The sequence below is a fragment of the Diplotaxodon limnothrissa genome, linkage group LG10, assembly GCF_057381915.1.
Source record: "Diplotaxodon limnothrissa isolate DT_005_m linkage group LG10, D_limnothrissa_male_GT1.1, whole genome shotgun sequence".
Classification (NCBI taxonomy): domain Eukaryota; kingdom Metazoa; phylum Chordata; class Actinopteri; order Cichliformes; family Cichlidae; genus Diplotaxodon; species Diplotaxodon limnothrissa.
This window is the reverse complement of record NC_140605.1, coordinates 27466472-27484869: the sequence shown is the minus strand read 5'-3', so window position 1 is coordinate 27484869 and position 18398 is coordinate 27466472. Positions and strand designations below refer to the sequence as shown.

Below are 18398 nucleotides of genomic sequence, written 5' to 3'. Positions count from 1 at the left end.
TTCTCTGAAAATTGTCCTAACCTGTCTGGAACATGTCTTATGTTCGCTGTGTGTTACACTGCATGGGCACCTATAGCTACTGACTTAGAACCCTTCACCTTATCAAGTCAAAGGGAGTACAGGAAGCTGTTTTGATATTTCCCATACACCTACAGTGTCCCTCAAATGTATACTTGATTGTAGGACGGTGGGAGTTTAATGTCAGCGACCTTTAATGTAGATCAGTCTTTTTTGACCTAAGGACTTGGCCCTACTTTCTGACTGAAAACTAGAGTAAAGTGGGAGGAAACATGTCTTCTTCCAACACACAGAGAAGTCTTTGCTTTTCCAACTGATCACTCAAAGGAGTACAGCTATACTATGAAATGGTATTACACGCCATTGCAATCAATTTTTTCGTTTTTAGCTGCGTTCAATCAGAACAGACAGAAGGTATTGTAAAATCTCCTCCGAGCCGGAGTTGAACCAGCGACCTAAGGATTCCTGTTCCCATACACCTACAGTCCTCCGCTCTACCAACTGAGCTATCGAAGGGATCACATGTGCAGTGTCTGGTTTGTTGGACCATCGGATACATGGGACCTAACAGAGTCTGTGTTTTGCAAGAATTCCATGTTGCAAGGACTTGAACATAACAAAACTGTATCTGTCTGACTCTACATGTTCCTTCATGCCTGAGGCACTGAACATATTTCACATCAACATGAGTATCCTTCCTTTTTCCAACTCTTGGGCTGCGTTCAGACGCAGGGGAGTACAGGGAGCAATTTTGAGAAATTGATACTAGAGCATAGGACTGTGTTTTTTTGAATGTCACTTACCTTACTGTTGGTAGATCCAACGCTGTTGGACCATGGGATTGCACCCAACTTTTTCTCTGAAAATTGTCCTAACCTGTCTGGAACATGTCTTATGTTCGCTGTGTGTTACACTGCATGGGCACCTATAGCTACTGACTTAGAACCCTTCACCTTATCAAGTCAAAGGGAGTACAGGAAGCTGTTTTGATATTTCCCATACACCTACAGTGTCCCTCAAATGTATACTTGATTGTAGGACGGTGGGAGTTTAATGTCAGCGACCTTTAATGTAGATCAGTCTTTTTTGACCTAAGGACTTGGCCCTACTTTCTGACTGAAAACTAGAGTAAAGTGGGAGGAAACATGTCTTCTTCCAACACACAGAGAAGTCTTTGCTTTTCCAACTGATCACTCAAAGGAGTACAGCTATACTATGAAATGGTATTACACGCCATTGCAATCAATTTTTTCGTTTTTAGCTGCGTTCAATCAGAACAGACAGAAGGTATTGTAAAATCTCCTCCGAGCCGGAGTTGAACCAGCGACCTAAGGATTCCTGTTCCCATACACCTACAGTCCTCCGCTCTACCAACTGAGCTATCGAAGGGGTCACATGTGCAGTGTCTGGTTTGTTGGACCATCGGATACATGGGACCTAACAGAGTCTGTGTTTTGCAAGAATTCCATGTTGCAAGGACTTGAACATAACAAAACTGTATCTGTCTGACTCTACATGTTCCTTCATGCCTGAGGCACTGAACATATTTCACATCAACATGAGTATCCTTCCTTTTTCCAACTCTTGGGCTGCGTTCAGACGCAGGGGAGTACAGGGAGCAATTTTGAGAAATTGATACTAGAGCATAGGACTGTGTTTTTTTGAATGTCACTTACCTTACTGTTGGTAGATCCAACGCTGTTGGACCATGGGATTGCACCCAACTTTTTCTCTGAAAATTGTCCTAACCTGTCTGGAACATGTCTTATGTTCGCTGTGTGTTACACTGCATGGGCACCTATAGCTACTGACTTAGAACCCTTCACCTTATCAAGTCAAAGGGAGTACAGGAAGCTGTTTTGATATTTCCCATACACCTACAGTGTCCCTCAAATGTATACTTGATTGTAGGACGGTGGGAGTTTAATGTCAGCGACCTTTAATGTAGATCAGTCTTTTTTGACCTAAGGACTTGGCCCTACTTTCTGACTGAAAACTAGAGTAAAGTGGGAGGAAACATGTCTTCTTCCAACACACAGAGAAGTCTTTGCTTTTCCAACTGATCACTCAAAGGAGTACAGCTATACTATGAAATGGTATTACACGCCATTGCAATCAATTTTTTCGTTTTTAGCTGCGTTCAATCAGAACAGACAGAAGGTATTGTAAAATCTCCTCCGAGCCGGAGTTGAACCAGCGACCTAAGGATTCCTGTTCCCATACACCTACAGTCCTCCGCTCTACCAACTGAGCTATCGAAGGGATCACATGTGCAGTGTCTGGTTTGTTGGACCATCGGATACATGGGACCTAACAGAGTCTGTGTTTTGCAAGAATTCCATGTTGCAAGGACTTGAACATAACAAAACTGTATCTGTCTGACTCTACATGTTCCTTCATGCCTGAGGCACTGAACATATTTCACATCAACATGAGTATCCTTCCTTTTTCCAACTCTTGGGCTGCGTTCAGACGCAGGGGAGTACAGGGAGCAATTTTGAGAAATTGATACTAGAGCATAGGACTGTGTTTTTTTGAATGTCACTTACCTTACTGTTGGTAGATCCAACGCTGTTGGACCATGGGATTGCACCCAACTTTTTCTCTGAAAATTGTCCTAACCTGTCTGGAACATGTCTTATGTTCGCTGTGTGTTACACTGCATGGGCACCTATAGCTACTGACTTAGAACCCTTCACCTTATCAAGTCAAAGGGAGTACAGGAAGCTGTTTTGATATTTCCCATACACCTACAGTGTCCCTCAAATGTATACTTGATTGTAGGACGGTGGGAGTTTAATGTCAGCGACCTTTAATGTAGATCAGTCTTTTTTGACCTAAGGACTTGGCCCTACTTTCTGACTGAAAACTAGAGTAAAGTGGGAGGAAACATGTCTTCTTCCAACACACAGAGAAGTCTTTGCTTTTCCAACTGATCACTCAAAGGAGTACAGCTATACTATGAAATGGTATTACACGCCATTGCAATCAATTTTTTCGTTTTTAGCTGCGTTCAATCAGAACAGACAGAAGGTATTGTAAAATCTCCTCCGAGCCGGAGTTGAACCAGCGACCTAAGGATTCCTGTTCCCATACACCTACAGTCCTCCGCTCTACCAACTGAGCTATCGAAGGGATCACATGTGCAGTGTCTGGTTTGTTGGACCATCGGATACATGGGACCTAACAGAGTCTGTGTTTTGCAAGAATTCCATGTTGCAAGGACTTGAACATAACAAAACTGTATCTGTCTGACTCTACATGTTCCTTCATGCCTGAGGCACTGAACATATTTCACATCAACATGAGTATCCTTCCTTTTTCCAACTCTTGGGCTGCGTTCAGACGCAGGGGAGTACAGGGAGCAATTTTGAGAAATTGATACTAGAGCATAGGACTGTGTTTTTTTGAATGTCACTTACCTTACTGTTGGTAGATCCAACGCTGTTGGACCATGGGATTGCACCCAACTTTTTCTCTGAAAATTGTCCTAACCTGTCTGGAACATGTCTTATGTTCGCTGTGTGTTACACTGCATGGGCACCTATAGCTACTGACTTAGAACCCTTCACCTTATCAAGTCAAAGGGAGTACAGGAAGCTGTTTTGATATTTCCCATACACCTACAGTGTCCCTCAAATGTATACTTGATTGTAGGACGGTGGGAGTTTAATGTCAGCGACCTTTAATGTAGATCAGTCTTTTTTGACCTAAGGACTTGGCCCTACTTTCTGACTGAAAACTAGAGTAAAGTGGGAGGAAACATGTCTTCTTCCAACACACAGAGAAGTCTTTGCTTTTCCAACTGATCACTCAAAGGAGTACAGCTATACTATGAAATGGTATTACACGCCATTGCAATCAATTTTTTCGTTTTTAGCTGCGTTCAATCAGAACAGACAGAAGGTATTGTAAAATCTCCTCCGAGCCGGAGTTGAACCAGCGACCTAAGGATTCCTGTTCCCATACACCTACAGTCCTCCGCTCTACCAACTGAGCTATCGAAGGGATCACATGTGCAGTGTCTGGTTTGTTGGACCATCGGATACATGGGACCTAACAGAGTCTGTGTTTTGCAAGAATTCCATGTTGCAAGGACTTGAACATAACAAAACTGTATCTGTCTGACTCTACATGTTCCTTCATGCCTGAGGCACTGAACATATTTCACATCAACATGAGTATCCTTCCTTTTTCCAACTCTTGGGCTGCGTTCAGACGCAGGGGAGTACAGGGAGCAATTTTGAGAAATTGATACTAGAGCATAGGACTGTGTTTTTTTGAATGTCACTTACCTTACTGTTGGTAGATCCAACGCTGTTGGACCATGGGATTGCACCCAACTTTTTCTCTGAAAATTGTCCTAACCTGTCTGGAACATGTCTTATGTTCGCTGTGTGTTACACTGCATGGGCACCTATAGCTACTGACTTAGAACCCTTCACCTTATCAAGTCAAAGGGAGTACAGGAAGCTGTTTTGATATTTCCCATACACCTACAGTGTCCCTCAAATGTATACTTGATTGTAGGACGGTGGGAGTTTAATGTCAGCGACCTTTAATGTAGATCAGTCTTTTTTGACCTAAGGACTTGGCCCTACTTTCTGACTGAAAACTAGAGTAAAGTGGGAGGAAACATGTCTTCTTCCAACACACAGAGAAGTCTTTGCTTTTCCAACTGATCACTCAAAGGAGTACAGCTATACTATGAAATGGTATTACACGCCATTGCAATCAATTTTTTCGTTTTTAGCTGCGTTCAATCAGAACAGACAGAAGGTATTGTAAAATCTCCTCCGAGCCGGAGTTGAACCAGCGACCTAAGGATTCCTGTTCCCATACACCTACAGTCCTCCGCTCTACCAACTGAGCTATCGAAGGGATCACATGTGCAGTGTCTGGTTTGTTGGACCATCGGATACATGGGACCTAACAGAGTCTGTGTTTTGCAAGAATTCCATGTTGCAAGGACTTGAACATAACAAAACTGTATCTGTCTGACTCTACATGTTCCTTCATGCCTGAGGCACTGAACATATTTCACATCAACATGAGTATCCTTCCTTTTTCCAACTCTTGGGCTGCGTTCAGACGCAGGGGAGTACAGGGAGCAATTTTGAGAAATTGATACTAGAGCATAGGACTGTGTTTTTTTGAATGTCACTTACCTTACTGTTGGTAGATCCAACGCTGTTGGACCATGGGATTGCACCCAACTTTTTCTCTGAAAATTGTCCTAACCTGTCTGGAACATGTCTTATGTTCGCTGTGTGTTACACTGCATGGGCACCTATAGCTACTGACTTAGAACCCTTCACCTTATCAAGTCAAAGGGAGTACAGGAAGCTGTTTTGATATTTCCCATACACCTACAGTGTCCCTCAAATGTATACTTGATTGTAGGACGGTGGGAGTTTAATGTCAGCGACCTTTAATGTAGATCAGTCTTTTTTGACCTAAGGACTTGGCCCTACTTTCTGACTGAAAACTAGAGTAAAGTGGGAGGAAACATGTCTTCTTCCAACACACAGAGAAGTCTTTGCTTTTCCAACTGATCACTCAAAGGAGTACAGCTATACTATGAAATGGTATTACACGCCATTGCAATCAATTTTTTCGTTTTTAGCTGCGTTCAATCAGAACAGACAGAAGGTATTGTAAAATCTCCTCCGAGCCGGAGTTGAACCAGCGACCTAAGGATTCCTGTTCCCATACACCTACAGTCCTCCGCTCTACCAACTGAGCTATCGAAGGGGTCACATGTGCAGTGTCTGGTTTGTTGGACCATCGGATACATGGGACCTAACAGAGTCTGTGTTTTGCAAGAATTCCATGTTGCAAGGACTTGAACATAACAAAACTGTATCTGTCTGACTCTACATGTTCCTTCATGCCTGAGGCACTGAACATATTTCACATCAACATGAGTATCCTTCCTTTTTCCAACTCTTGGGCTGCGTTCAGACGCAGGGGAGTACAGGGAGCAATTTTGAGAAATTGATACTAGAGCATAGGACTGTGTTTTTTTGAATGTCACTTACCTTACTGTTGGTAGATCCAACGCTGTTGGACCATGGGATTGCACCCAACTTTTTCTCTGAAAATTGTCCTAACCTGTCTGGAACATGTCTTATGTTCGCTGTGTGTTACACTGCATGGGCACCTATAGCTACTGACTTAGAACCCTTCACCTTATCAAGTCAAAGGGAGTACAGGAAGCTGTTTTGATATTTCCCATACACCTACAGTGTCCCTCAAATGTATACTTGATTGTAGGACGGTGGGAGTTTAATGTCAGCGACCTTTAATGTAGATCAGTCTTTTTTGACCTAAGGACTTGGCCCTACTTTCTGACTGAAAACTAGAGTAAAGTGGGAGGAAACATGTCTTCTTCCAACACACAGAGAAGTCTTTGCTTTTCCAACTGATCACTCAAAGGAGTACAGCTATACTATGAAATGGTATTACACGCCATTGCAATCAATTTTTTCGTTTTTAGCTGCGTTCAATCAGAACAGACAGAAGGTATTGTAAAATCTCCTCCGAGCCGGAGTTGAACCAGCGACCTAAGGATTCCTGTTCCCATACACCTACAGTCCTCCGCTCTACCAACTGAGCTATCGAAGGGATCACATGTGCAGTGTCTGGTTTGTTGGACCATCGGATACATGGGACCTAACAGAGTCTGTGTTTTGCAAGAATTCCATGTTGCAAGGACTTGAACATAACAAAACTGTATCTGTCTGACTCTACATGTTCCTTCATGCCTGAGGCACTGAACATATTTCACATCAACATGAGTATCCTTCCTTTTTCCAACTCTTGGGCTGCGTTCAGACGCAGGGGAGTACAGGGAGCAATTTTGAGAAATTGATACTAGAGCATAGGACTGTGTTTTTTTGAATGTCACTTACCTTACTGTTGGTAGATCCAACGCTGTTGGACCATGGGATTGCACCCAACTTTTTCTCTGAAAATTGTCCTAACCTGTCTGGAACATGTCTTATGTTCGCTGTGTGTTACACTGCATGGGCACCTATAGCTACTGACTTAGAACCCTTCACCTTATCGAGTCAAAGGGAGTACAGGAAGCTGTTTTGATATTTCCCATACACCTACAGTGTCCCTCAAATGTATACTTGATTGTAGGACGGTGGGAGTTTAATGTCAGCGACCTTTAATGTAGATCAGTCTTTTTTGACCTAAGGACTTGGCCCTACTTTCTGACTGAAAACTAGAGTAAAGTGGGAGGAAACATGTCTTCTTCCAACACACAGAGAAGTCTTTGCTTTTCCAACTGATCACTCAAAGGAGTACAGCTATACTATGAAATGGTATTACACGCCATTGCAATCAATTTTTTCGTTTTTAGCTGCGTTCAATCAGAACAGACAGAAGGTATTGTAAAATCTCCTCCGAGCCGGAGTTGAACCAGCGACCTAAGGATTCCTGTTCCCATACACCTACAGTCCTCCGCTCTACCAACTGAGCTATCGAAGGGATCACATGTGCAGTGTCTGGTTTGTTGGACCATCGGATACATGGGACCTAACAGAGTCTGTGTTTTGCAAGAATTCCATGTTGCAAGGACTTGAACATAACAAAACTGTATCTGTCTGACTCTACATGTTCCTTCATGCCTGAGGCACTGAACATATTTCACATCAACATGAGTATCCTTCCTTTTTCCAACTCTTGGGCTGCGTTCAGACGCAGGGGAGTACAGGGAGCAATTTTGAGAAATTGATACTAGAGCATAGGACTGTGTTTTTTTGAATGTCACTTACCTTACTGTTGGTAGATCCAACGCTGTTGGACCATGGGATTGCACCCAACTTTTTCTCTGAAAATTGTCCTAACCTGTCTGGAACATGTCTTATGTTCGCTGTGTGTTACACTGCATGGGCACCTATAGCTACTGACTTAGAACCCTTCACCTTATCGAGTCAAAGGGAGTACAGGAAGCTGTTTTGATATTTCCCATACACCTACAGTGTCCCTCAAATGTATACTTGATTGTAGGACGGTGGGAGTTTAATGTCAGCGACCTTTAATGTAGATCAGTCTTTTTTGACCTAAGGACTTGGCCCTACTTTCTGACTGAAAACTAGAGTAAAGTGGGAGGAAACATGTCTTCTTCCAACACACAGAGAAGTCTTTGCTTTTCCAACTGATCACTCAAAGGAGTACAGCTATACTATGAAATGGTATTACACGCCATTGCAATCAATTTTTTCGTTTTTAGCTGCGTTCAATCAGAACAGACAGAAGGTATTGTAAAATCTCCTCCGAGCCGGAGTTGAACCAGCGACCTAAGGATTCCTGTTCCCATACACCTACAGTCCTCCGCTCTACCAACTGAGCTATCGAAGGGATCACATGTGCAGTGTCTGGTTTGTTGGACCATCGGATACATGGGACCTAACAGAGTCTGTGTTTTGCAAGAATTCCATGTTGCAAGGACTTGAACATAACAAAACTGTATCTGTCTGACTCTACATGTTCCTTCATGCCTGAGGCACTGAACATATTTCACATCAACATGAGTATCCTTCCTTTTTCCAACTCTTGGGCTGCGTTCAGACGCAGGGGAGTACAGGGAGCAATTTTGAGAAATTGATACTAGAGCATAGGACTGTGTTTTTTTGAATGTCACTTACCTTACTGTTGGTAGATCCAACGCTGTTGGACCATGGGATTGCACCCAACTTTTTCTCTGAAAATTGTCCTAACCTGTCTGGAACATGTCTTATGTTCGCTGTGTGTTACACTGCATGGGCACCTATAGCTACTGACTTAGAACCCTTCACCTTATCAAGTCAAAGGGAGTACAGGAAGCTGTTTTGATATTTCCCATACACCTACAGTGTCCCTCAAATGTATACTTGATTGTAGGACGGTGGGAGTTTAATGTCAGCGACCTTTAATGTAGATCAGTCTTTTTTGACCTAAGGACTTGGCCCTACTTTCTGACTGAAAACTAGAGTAAAGTGGGAGGAAACATGTCTTCTTCCAACACACAGAGAAGTCTTTGCTTTTCCAACTGATCACTCAAAGGAGTACAGCTATACTATGAAATGGTATTACACGCCATTGCAATCAATTTTTTCGTTTTTAGCTGCGTTCAATCAGAACAGACAGAAGGTATTGTAAAATCTCCTCCGAGCCGGAGTTGAACCAGCGACCTAAGGATTCCTGTTCCCATACACCTACAGTCCTCCGCTCTACCAACTGAGCTATCGAAGGGATCACATGTGCAGTGTCTGGTTTGTTGGACCATCGGATACATGGGACCTAACAGAGTCTGTGTTTTGCAAGAATTCCATGTTGCAAGGACTTGAACATAACAAAACTGTATCTGTCTGACTCTACATGTTCCTTCATGCCTGAGGCACTGAACATATTTCACATCAACATGAGTATCCTTCCTTTTTCCAACTCTTGGGCTGCGTTCAGACGCAGGGGAGTACAGGGAGCAATTTTGAGAAATTGATACTAGAGCATAGGACTGTGTTTTTTTGAATGTCACTTACCTTACTGTTGGTAGATCCAACGCTGTTGGACCATGGGATTGCACCCAACTTTTTCTCTGAAAATTGTCCTAACCTGTCTGGAACATGTCTTATGTTCGCTGTGTGTTACACTGCATGGGCACCTATAGCTACTGACTTAGAACCCTTCACCTTATCAAGTCAAAGGGAGTACAGGAAGCTGTTTTGATATTTCCCATACACCTACAGTGTCCCTCAAATGTATACTTGATTGTAGGACGGTGGGAGTTTAATGTCAGCGACCTTTAATGTAGATCAGTCTTTTTTGACCTAAGGACTTGGCCCTACTTTCTGACTGAAAACTAGAGTAAAGTGGGAGGAAACATGTCTTCTTCCAACACACAGAGAAGTCTTTGCTTTTCCAACTGATCACTCAAAGGAGTACAGCTATACTATGAAATGGTATTACACGCCATTGCAATCAATTTTTTCGTTTTTAGCTGCGTTCAATCAGAACAGACAGAAGGTATTGTAAAATCTCCTCCGAGCCGGAGTTGAACCAGCGACCTAAGGATTCCTGTTCCCATACACCTACAGTCCTCCGCTCTACCAACTGAGCTATCGAAGGGATCACATGTGCAATGTCTGGTTTGTTGGACCATCGGATACATGGGACCTAACAGAGTCTGTGTTTTGCAAGAATTCCATGTTGCAAGGACTTGAACATAACAAAACTGTATCTGTCTGACTCTACATGTTCCTTCATGCCTGAGGCACTGAACATATTTCACATCAACATGAGTATCCTTCCTTTTTCCAACTCTTGGGCTGCGTTCAGACGCAGGGGAGTACAGGGAGCAATTTTGAGAAATTGATACTAGAGCATAGGACTGTGTTTTTTTGAATGTCACTTACCTTACTGTTGGTAGATCCAACGCTGTTGGACCATGGGATTGCACCCAACTTTTTCTCTGAAAATTGTCCTAACCTGTCTGGAACATGTCTTATGTTCGCTGTGTGTTACACTGCATGGGCACCTATAGCTACTGACTTAGAACCCTTCACCTTATCAAGTCAAAGGGAGTACAGGAAGCTGTTTTGATATTTCCCATACACCTACAGTGTCCCTCAAATGTATACTTGATTGTAGGACGGTGGGAGTTTAATGTCAGCGACCTTTAATGTAGATCAGTCTTTTTTGACCTAAGGACTTGGCCCTACTTTCTGACTGAAAACTAGAGTAAAGTGGGAGGAAACATGTCTTCTTCCAACACACAGAGAAGTCTTTGCTTTTCCAACTGATCACTCAAAGGAGTACAGCTATACTATGAAATGGTATTACACGCCATTGCAATCAATTTTTTCGTTTTTAGCTGCGTTCAATCAGAACAGACAGAAGGTATTGTAAAATCTCCTCCGAGCCGGAGTTGAACCAGCGACCTAAGGATTCCTGTTCCCATACACCTACAGCCCTCCGCTCTACCAACTGAGCTATCGAAGGGATCACATGTGCAGTGTCTGGTTTGTTGGACCATCGGATACATGGGACCTAACAGAGTCTGTGTTTTGCAAGAATTCCATGTTGCAAGGACTTGAACATAACAAAACTGTATCTGTCTGACTCTACATGTTCCTTCATGCCTGAGGCACTGAACATATTTCACATCAACATGAGTATCCTTCCTTTTTCCAACTCTTGGGCTGCGTTCAGACGCAGGGGAGTACAGGGAGCAATTTTGAGAAATTGATACTAGAGCATAGGACTGTGTTTTTTTGAATGTCACTTACCTTACTGTTGGTAGATCCAACGCTGTTGGACCATGGGATTGCACCCAACTTTTTCTCTGAAAATTGTCCTAACCTGTCTGGAACATGTCTTATGTTCGCTGTGTGTTACACTGCATGGGCACCTATAGCTACTGACTTAGAACCCTTCACCTTATCAAGTCAAAGGGAGTACAGGAAGCTGTTTTGATATTTCCCATACACCTACACTGTCCCTCAAATGTATACTTGATTGTAGGACGGTGGGAGTTTAATGTCAGCGACCTTTAATGTAGATCAGTCTTTTTTGACCTAAGGACTTGGCCCTACTTTCTGACTGAAAACTAGAGTAAAGTGGGAGGAAACATGTCTTCTTCCAACACACAGAGAAGTCTTTGCTTTTCCAACTGATCACTCAAAGGAGTACAGCTATACTATGAAATGGTATTACACGCCATTGCAATCAATTTTTTCGTTTTTAGCTGCGTTCAATCAGAACAGACAGAAGGTATTGTAAAATCTCCTCCGAGCCGGAGTTGAACCAGCGACCTAAGGATTCCTGTTCCCATACACCTACAGTCCTCCGCTCTACCAACTGAGCTATCGAAGGGATCACATGTGCAGTGTCTGGTTTGTTGGACCATCGGATACATGGGACCTAACAGAGTCTGTGTTTTGCAAGAATTCCATGTTGCAAGGACTTGAACATAACAAAACTGTATCTGTCTGACTCTACATGTTCCTTCATGCCTGAGGCACTGAACATATTTCACATCAACATGAGTATCCTTCCTTTTTCCAACTCTTGGGCTGCGTTCAGACGCAGGGGAGTACAGGGAGCAATTTTGAGAAATTGATACTAGAGCATAGGACTGTGTTTTTTTGAATGTCACTTACCTTACTGTTGGTAGATCCAACGCTGTTGGACCATGGGATTGCACCCAACTTTTTCTCTGAAAATTGTCCTAACCTGTCTGGAACATGTCTTATGTTCGCTGTGTGTTACACTGCATGGGCACCTATAGCTACTGACTTAGAACCCTTCACCTTATCAAGTCAAAGGGAGTACAGGAAGCTGTTTTGATATTTCCCATACACCTACACTGTCCCTCAAATGTATACTTGATTGTAGGACGGTGGGAGTTTAATGTCAGCGACCTTTAATGTAGATCAGTCTTTTTTGACCTAAGGACTTGGCCCTACTTTCTGACTGAAAACTAGAGTAAAGTGGGAGGAAACATGTCTTCTTCCAACACACAGAGAAGTCTTTGCTTTTCCAACTGATCACTCAAAGGAGTACAGCTATACTATGAAATGGTATTACACGCCATTGCAATCAATTTTTTCGTTTTTAGCTGCGTTCAATCAGAACAGACAGAAGGTATTGTAAAATCTCCTCCGAGCCGGAGTTGAACCAGCGACCTAAGGATTCCTGTTCCCATACACCTACAGTCCTCCGCTCTACCAACTGAGCTATCGAAGGGATCACATGTGCAGTGTCTGGTTTGTTGGACCATCGGATACATGGGACCTAACAGAGTCTGTGTTTTGCAAGAATTCCATGTTGCAAGGACTTGAACATAACAAAACTGTATCTGTCTGACTCTACATGTTCCTTCATGCCTGAGGCACTGAACATATTTCACATCAACATGAGTATCCTTCCTTTTTCCAACTCTTGGGCTGCGTTCAGACGCAGGGGAGTACAGGGAGCAATTTTGAGAAATTGATACTAGAGCATAGGACTGTGTTTTTTTGAATGTCACTTACCTTACTGTTGGTAGATCCAACGCTGTTGGACCATGGGATTGCACCCAACTTTTTCTCTGAAAATTGTCCTAACCTGTCTGGAACATGTCTTATGTTCGCTGTGTGTTACACTGCATGGGCACCTATAGCTACTGACTTAGAACCCTTCACCTTATCAAGTCAAAGGGAGTACAGGAAGCTGTTTTGATATTTCCCATACACCTACAGTGTCCCTCAAATGTATACTTGATTGTAGGACGGTGGGAGTTTAATGTCAGCGACCTTTAATGTAGATCAGTCTTTTTTGACCTAAGGACTTGGCCCTACTTTCTGACTGAAAACTAGAGTAAAGTGGGAGGAAACATGTCTTCTTCCAACACACAGAGAAGTCTTTGCTTTTCCAACTGATCACTCAAAGGAGTACAGCTATACTATGAAATGGTATTACACGCCATTGCAATCAATTTTTTCGTTTTTAGCTGCGTTCAATCAGAACAGACAGAAGGTATTGTAAAATCTCCGCCGAGCCGGAGTTGAACCAGCGACCTAAGGATTCCTGTTCCCATACACCTACAGTCCTCCGCTCTACCAACTGAGCTATCGAAGGGATCACATGTGCAGTGTCTGGTTTGTTGGACCATCGGATACATGGGACCTAACAGAGTCTGTGTTTTGCAAGAATTCCATGTTGCAAGGACTTGAACATAACAAAACTGTATCTGTCTGACTCTACATGTTCCTTCATGCCTGAGGCACTGAACATATTTCACATCAACATGAGTATCCTTCCTTTTTCCAACTCTTGGGCTGCGTTCAGACGCAGGGGAGTACAGGGAGCAATTTTGAGAAATTGATACTAGAGCATAGGACTGTGTTTTTTTGAATGTCACTTACCTTACTGTTGGTAGATCCAACGCTGTTGGACCATGGGATTGCACCCAACTTTTTCTCTGAAAATTGTCCTAACCTGTCTGGAACATGTCTTATGTTCGCTGTGTGTTACACTGCATGGGCACCTATAGCTACTGACTTAGAACCCTTCACCTTATCAAGTCAAAGGGAGTACAGGAAGCTGTTTTGATATTTCCCATACACCTACAGTGTCCCTCAAATGTATACTTGATTGTAGGACGGTGGGAGTTTAATGTCAGCGACCTTTAATGTAGATCAGTCTTTTTTGACCTAAGGACTTGGCCCTACTTTCTGACTGAAAACTAGAGTAAAGTGGGAGGAAACATGTCTTCTTCCAACACACAGAGAAGTCTTTGCTTTTCCAACTGATCACTCAAAGGAGTACAGCTATACTATGAAATGGTATTACACGCCATTGCAATCAATTTTTTCGTTTTTAGCTGCGTTCAATCAGAACAGACAGAAGGTATTGTAAAATCTCCGCCGAGCCGGAGTTGAACCAGCGACCTAAGGATTCCTGTTCCCATACACCTACAGTCCTCCGCTCTACCAACTGAGCTATCGAAGGGATCACATGTGCAGTGTCTGGTTTGTTGGACCATCGGATACATGGGACCTAACAGAGTCTGTGTTTTGCAAGAATTCCATGTTGCAAGGACTTGAACATAACAAAACTGTATCTGTCTGACTCTACATGTTCCTTCATGCCTGAGGCACTGAACATATTTCACATCAACATGAGTATCCTTCCTTTTTCCAACTCTTGGGCTGCGTTCAGACGCAGGGGAGTACAGGGAGCAATTTTGAGAAATTGATACTAGAGCATAGGACTGTGTTTTTTTGAATGTCACTTACCTTACTGTTGGTAGATCCAACGCTGTTGGACCATGGGATTGCACCCAACTTTTTCTCTGAAAATTGTCCTAACCTGTCTGGAACATGTCTTATGTTCGCTGTGTGTTACACTGCATGGGCACCTATAGCTACTGACTTAGAACCCTTCACCTTATCAAGTCAAAGGGAGTACAGGAAGCTGTTTTGATATTTCCCATACACCTACAGTGTCCCTCAAATGTATACTTGATTGTAGGACGGTGGGAGTTTAATGTCAGCGACCTTTAATGTAGATCAGTCTTTTTTGACCTAAGGACTTGGCCCTACTTTCTGACTGAAAACTAGAGTAAAGTGGGAGGAAACATGTCTTCTTCCAACACACAGAGAAGTCTTTGCTTTTCCAACTGATCACTCAAAGGAGTACAGCTATACTATGAAATGGTATTACACGCCATTGCAATCAATTTTTTCGTTTTTAGCTGCGTTCAATCAGAACAGACAGAAGGTATTGTAAAATCTCCTCCGAGCCGGAGTTGAACCAGCGACCTAAGGATTCCTGTTCCCATACACCTACAGTCCTCCGCTCTACCAACTGAGCTATCGAAGGGCTCACATGCGCACTGTCTGGTTTGTTGGACCATCGGATACATGGGACCTAACAGAGTCTGTGTTTTGCAAGAATTCCATGTTGCAAGGACTTGAACATAACAAAACTGTATCTGTCTGACTCTACATGTTCCTTCATGCCTGAGGCACTGAACATATTTCACATCAACATGAGTATCCTTCCTTTTTCCAACTCTTGGGCTGCGTTCAGACGCAGGGGAGTACAGGGAGCAATTTTGAGAAATTGATACTAGAGCATAGGACTGTGTTTTTTTGAATGTCACTTACCTTACTGTTGGTAGATCCAACGCTGTTGGACCATGGGATTGCACCCAACTTTTTCTCTGAAAATTGTCCTAACCTGTCTGGAACATGTCTTATGTTCGCTGTGTGTTACACTGCATGGGCACCTATAGCTACTGACTTAGAACCCTTCACCTTATCAAGTCAAAGGGAGTACAGGAAGCTGTTTTGATATTTCCCATACACCTACAGTGTCCCTCAAATGTATACTTGATTGTAGGACGGTGGGAGTTTAATGTCAGCGACCTTTAATGTAGATCAGTCTTTTTTGACCTAAGGACTTGGCCCTACTTTCTGACTGAAAACTAGAGTAAAGTGGGAGGAAACATGTCTTCTTCCAACACACAGAGAAGTCTTTGCTTTTCCAACTGATCACTCAAAGGAGTACAGCTATACTATGAAATGGTATTACACGCCATTGCAATCAATTTTTTCGTTTTTAGCTGCGTTCAATCAGAACAGACAGAAGGTATTGTAAAATCTCCTCCGAGCCGGAGTTGAACCAGCGACCTAAGGATTCCTGTTCCCATACACCTACAGTCCTCCGCTCTACCAACTGAGCTATCGAAGGGATCACATGTGCAATGTCTGGTTTGTTGGACCATCGGATACATGGGACCTAACAGAGTCTGTGTTTTGCAAGAATTCCATGTTGCAAGGACTTGAACATAACAAAACTGTATCTGTCTGACTCTACATGTTCCTTCATGCCTGAGGCACTGAACATATTTCACATCAACATGAGTATCCTTCCTTTTTCCAACTCTTGGGCTGCGTTCAGACGCAGGGGAGTACAGGGAGCAATTTTGAGAAATTGATACTAGAGCATAGGACTGTGTTTTTTTGAATGTCACTTACCTTACTGTTGGTAGATCCAACGCTGTTGGACCATGGGATTGCACCCAACTTTTTCTCTGAAAATTGTCCTAACCTGTCTGGAACATGTCTTATGTTCGCTGTGTGTTACACTGCATGGGCACCTATAGCTACTGACTTAGAACCCTTCACCTTATCAAGTCAAAGGGAGTACAGGAAGCTGTTTTGATATTTCCCATACACCTACACTGTCCCTCAAATGTATACTTGATTGTAGGACGGTGGGAGTTTAATGTCAGCGACCTTTAATGTAGATCAGTCTTTTTTGACCTAAGGACTTGGCCCTACTTTCTGACTGAAAACTAGAGTAAAGTGGGAGGAAACATGTCTTCTTCCAACACACAGAGAAGTCTTTGCTTTTCCAACTGATCACTCAAAGGAGTACAGCTATACTATGAAATGGTATTACACGCCATTGCAATCAATTTTTTCGTTTTTAGCTGCGTTCAATCAGAACAGACAGAAGGTATTGTAAAATCTCCTCCGAGCCGGAGTTGAACCAGCGACCTAAGGATTCCTGTTCCCATACACCTACAGCCCTCCGCTCTACCAACTGAGCTATCGAAGGGATCACATGTGCAGTGTCTGGTTTGTTGGACCATCGGATACATGGGACCTAACAGAGTCTGTGTTTTGCAAGAATTCCATGTTGCAAGGACTTGAACATAACAAAACTGTATCTGTCTGACTCTACATGTTCCTTCATGCCTGAGGCACTGAACATATTTCACATCAACATGAGTATCCTTCCTTTTTCCAACTCTTGGGCTGCGTTCAGACGCAGGGGAGTACAGGGAGCAATTTTGAGAAATTGATACTAGAGCATAGGACTGTGTTTTTTTGAATGTCACTTACCTTACTGTTGGTAGATCCAACGCTGTTGGACCATGGGATTGCACCCAACTTTTTCTCTGAAAATTGTCCTAACCTGTCTGGAACATGTCTTATGTTCGCTGTGTGTTACACTGCATGGGCACCTATAGCTACTGACTTAGAACCCTTCACCTTATCAAGTCAAAGGGAGTACAGGAAGCTGTTTTGATATTTCCCATACACCTACACTGTCCCTCAAATGTATACTTGATTGTAGGACGGTGGGAGTTTAATGTCAGCGACCTTTAATGTAGATCAGTCTTTTTTGACCTAAGGACTTGGCCCTACTTTCTGACTGAAAACTAGAGTAAAGTGGGAGGAAACATGTCTTCTTCCAACACACAGAGAAGTCTTTGCTTTTCCAACTGATCACTCAAAGGAGTACAGCTATACTATGAAATGGTATTACACGCCATTGCAATCAATTTTTTCGTTTTTAGCTGCGTTCAATCAGAACAGACAGAAGGTATTGTAAAATCTCCTCCGAGCCGGAGTTGAACCAGCGACCTAAGGATTCCTGTTCCCATACACCTACAGTCCTCCGCTCTACCAACTGAGCTATCGAAGGGATCACATGTGCAGTGTCTGGTTTGTTGGACCATCGGATACATGGGACCTAACAGAGTCTGTGTTTTGCAAGAATTCCATGTTGCAAGGACTTGAACATAACAAAACTGTATCTGTCTGACTCTACATGTTCCTTCATGCCTGAGGCACTGAACATATTTCACATCAACATGAGTATCCTTCCTTTTTCCAACTCTTGGGCTGCGTTCAGACGCAGGGGAGTACAGGGAGCAATTTTGAGAAATTGATACTAGAGCATAGGACTGTGTTTTTTTGAATGTCACTTACCTTACTGTTGGTAGATCCAACGCTGTTGGACCATGGGATTGCACCCAACTTTTTCTCTGAAAATTGTCCTAACCTGTCTGGAACATGTCTTATGTTCGCTGTGTGTTACACTGCATG

The 18398-nt window shown here is 43.0% G+C and overlaps 21 non-coding genes across 21 annotated transcripts; all 21 read right to left on the bottom strand.

Moving 5' to 3' along the window:
- Nucleotides 1-445: 445 nt before the first annotated feature.
- Nucleotides 446-534, bottom strand: trnay-gua (transfer RNA tyrosine (anticodon GUA)). The gene is given in 2 exon segments: nt 446-481; nt 498-534. It is a non-coding gene; the product is annotated as a tRNA-Tyr (tRNA).
- Nucleotides 535-1318: 784 nt separating this feature from the next.
- Nucleotides 1319-1407, bottom strand: trnay-gua (transfer RNA tyrosine (anticodon GUA)). Its single transcript is given in 2 exon segments — nt 1319-1354; nt 1371-1407. It is a non-coding gene; the product is annotated as a tRNA-Tyr (tRNA).
- A 784-nt stretch (nt 1408-2191) lies between these two features.
- On the bottom strand, nt 2192-2280 carry trnay-gua (transfer RNA tyrosine (anticodon GUA)). Its single transcript is given in 2 exon segments — nt 2192-2227; nt 2244-2280. It is a non-coding gene; the product is annotated as a tRNA-Tyr (tRNA).
- A 784-nt stretch (nt 2281-3064) lies between these two features.
- Nucleotides 3065-3153, bottom strand: trnay-gua (transfer RNA tyrosine (anticodon GUA)). Its single transcript is given in 2 exon segments — nt 3065-3100; nt 3117-3153. It is a non-coding gene; the product is annotated as a tRNA-Tyr (tRNA).
- A 784-nt stretch (nt 3154-3937) lies between these two features.
- Nucleotides 3938-4026, bottom strand: trnay-gua (transfer RNA tyrosine (anticodon GUA)). The gene is given in 2 exon segments: nt 3938-3973; nt 3990-4026. It is a non-coding gene; the product is annotated as a tRNA-Tyr (tRNA).
- A 784-nt stretch (nt 4027-4810) lies between these two features.
- trnay-gua (transfer RNA tyrosine (anticodon GUA)) lies at nt 4811-4899 on the bottom strand. Its single transcript is given in 2 exon segments — nt 4811-4846; nt 4863-4899. It is a non-coding gene; the product is annotated as a tRNA-Tyr (tRNA).
- Nucleotides 4900-5683: 784 nt separating this feature from the next.
- Nucleotides 5684-5772, bottom strand: trnay-gua (transfer RNA tyrosine (anticodon GUA)). Its single transcript is given in 2 exon segments — nt 5684-5719; nt 5736-5772. It is a non-coding gene; the product is annotated as a tRNA-Tyr (tRNA).
- A 784-nt stretch (nt 5773-6556) lies between these two features.
- trnay-gua (transfer RNA tyrosine (anticodon GUA)) lies at nt 6557-6645 on the bottom strand. Its single transcript is given in 2 exon segments — nt 6557-6592; nt 6609-6645. It is a non-coding gene; the product is annotated as a tRNA-Tyr (tRNA).
- Nucleotides 6646-7429: 784 nt separating this feature from the next.
- trnay-gua (transfer RNA tyrosine (anticodon GUA)) lies at nt 7430-7518 on the bottom strand. The gene is given in 2 exon segments: nt 7430-7465; nt 7482-7518. It is a non-coding gene; the product is annotated as a tRNA-Tyr (tRNA).
- Nucleotides 7519-8302: 784 nt separating this feature from the next.
- trnay-gua (transfer RNA tyrosine (anticodon GUA)) lies at nt 8303-8391 on the bottom strand. The gene is given in 2 exon segments: nt 8303-8338; nt 8355-8391. It is a non-coding gene; the product is annotated as a tRNA-Tyr (tRNA).
- Nucleotides 8392-9175: 784 nt separating this feature from the next.
- Nucleotides 9176-9264, bottom strand: trnay-gua (transfer RNA tyrosine (anticodon GUA)). The gene is given in 2 exon segments: nt 9176-9211; nt 9228-9264. It is a non-coding gene; the product is annotated as a tRNA-Tyr (tRNA).
- Nucleotides 9265-10048: 784 nt separating this feature from the next.
- Nucleotides 10049-10137, bottom strand: trnay-gua (transfer RNA tyrosine (anticodon GUA)). Its single transcript is given in 2 exon segments — nt 10049-10084; nt 10101-10137. It is a non-coding gene; the product is annotated as a tRNA-Tyr (tRNA).
- A 784-nt stretch (nt 10138-10921) lies between these two features.
- Nucleotides 10922-11010, bottom strand: trnay-gua (transfer RNA tyrosine (anticodon GUA)). Its single transcript is given in 2 exon segments — nt 10922-10957; nt 10974-11010. It is a non-coding gene; the product is annotated as a tRNA-Tyr (tRNA).
- A 784-nt stretch (nt 11011-11794) lies between these two features.
- trnay-gua (transfer RNA tyrosine (anticodon GUA)) lies at nt 11795-11883 on the bottom strand. The gene is given in 2 exon segments: nt 11795-11830; nt 11847-11883. It is a non-coding gene; the product is annotated as a tRNA-Tyr (tRNA).
- Nucleotides 11884-12667: 784 nt separating this feature from the next.
- On the bottom strand, nt 12668-12756 carry trnay-gua (transfer RNA tyrosine (anticodon GUA)). Its single transcript is given in 2 exon segments — nt 12668-12703; nt 12720-12756. It is a non-coding gene; the product is annotated as a tRNA-Tyr (tRNA).
- A 784-nt stretch (nt 12757-13540) lies between these two features.
- Nucleotides 13541-13629, bottom strand: trnay-gua (transfer RNA tyrosine (anticodon GUA)). The gene is given in 2 exon segments: nt 13541-13576; nt 13593-13629. It is a non-coding gene; the product is annotated as a tRNA-Tyr (tRNA).
- Nucleotides 13630-14413: 784 nt separating this feature from the next.
- On the bottom strand, nt 14414-14502 carry trnay-gua (transfer RNA tyrosine (anticodon GUA)). The gene is given in 2 exon segments: nt 14414-14449; nt 14466-14502. It is a non-coding gene; the product is annotated as a tRNA-Tyr (tRNA).
- Nucleotides 14503-15286: 784 nt separating this feature from the next.
- trnay-gua (transfer RNA tyrosine (anticodon GUA)) lies at nt 15287-15375 on the bottom strand. Its single transcript is given in 2 exon segments — nt 15287-15322; nt 15339-15375. It is a non-coding gene; the product is annotated as a tRNA-Tyr (tRNA).
- A 784-nt stretch (nt 15376-16159) lies between these two features.
- Nucleotides 16160-16248, bottom strand: trnay-gua (transfer RNA tyrosine (anticodon GUA)). The gene is given in 2 exon segments: nt 16160-16195; nt 16212-16248. It is a non-coding gene; the product is annotated as a tRNA-Tyr (tRNA).
- A 784-nt stretch (nt 16249-17032) lies between these two features.
- On the bottom strand, nt 17033-17121 carry trnay-gua (transfer RNA tyrosine (anticodon GUA)). Its single transcript is given in 2 exon segments — nt 17033-17068; nt 17085-17121. It is a non-coding gene; the product is annotated as a tRNA-Tyr (tRNA).
- Nucleotides 17122-17905: 784 nt separating this feature from the next.
- Nucleotides 17906-17994, bottom strand: trnay-gua (transfer RNA tyrosine (anticodon GUA)). The gene is given in 2 exon segments: nt 17906-17941; nt 17958-17994. It is a non-coding gene; the product is annotated as a tRNA-Tyr (tRNA).
- Nucleotides 17995-18398: the final 404 nt, after the last annotated feature.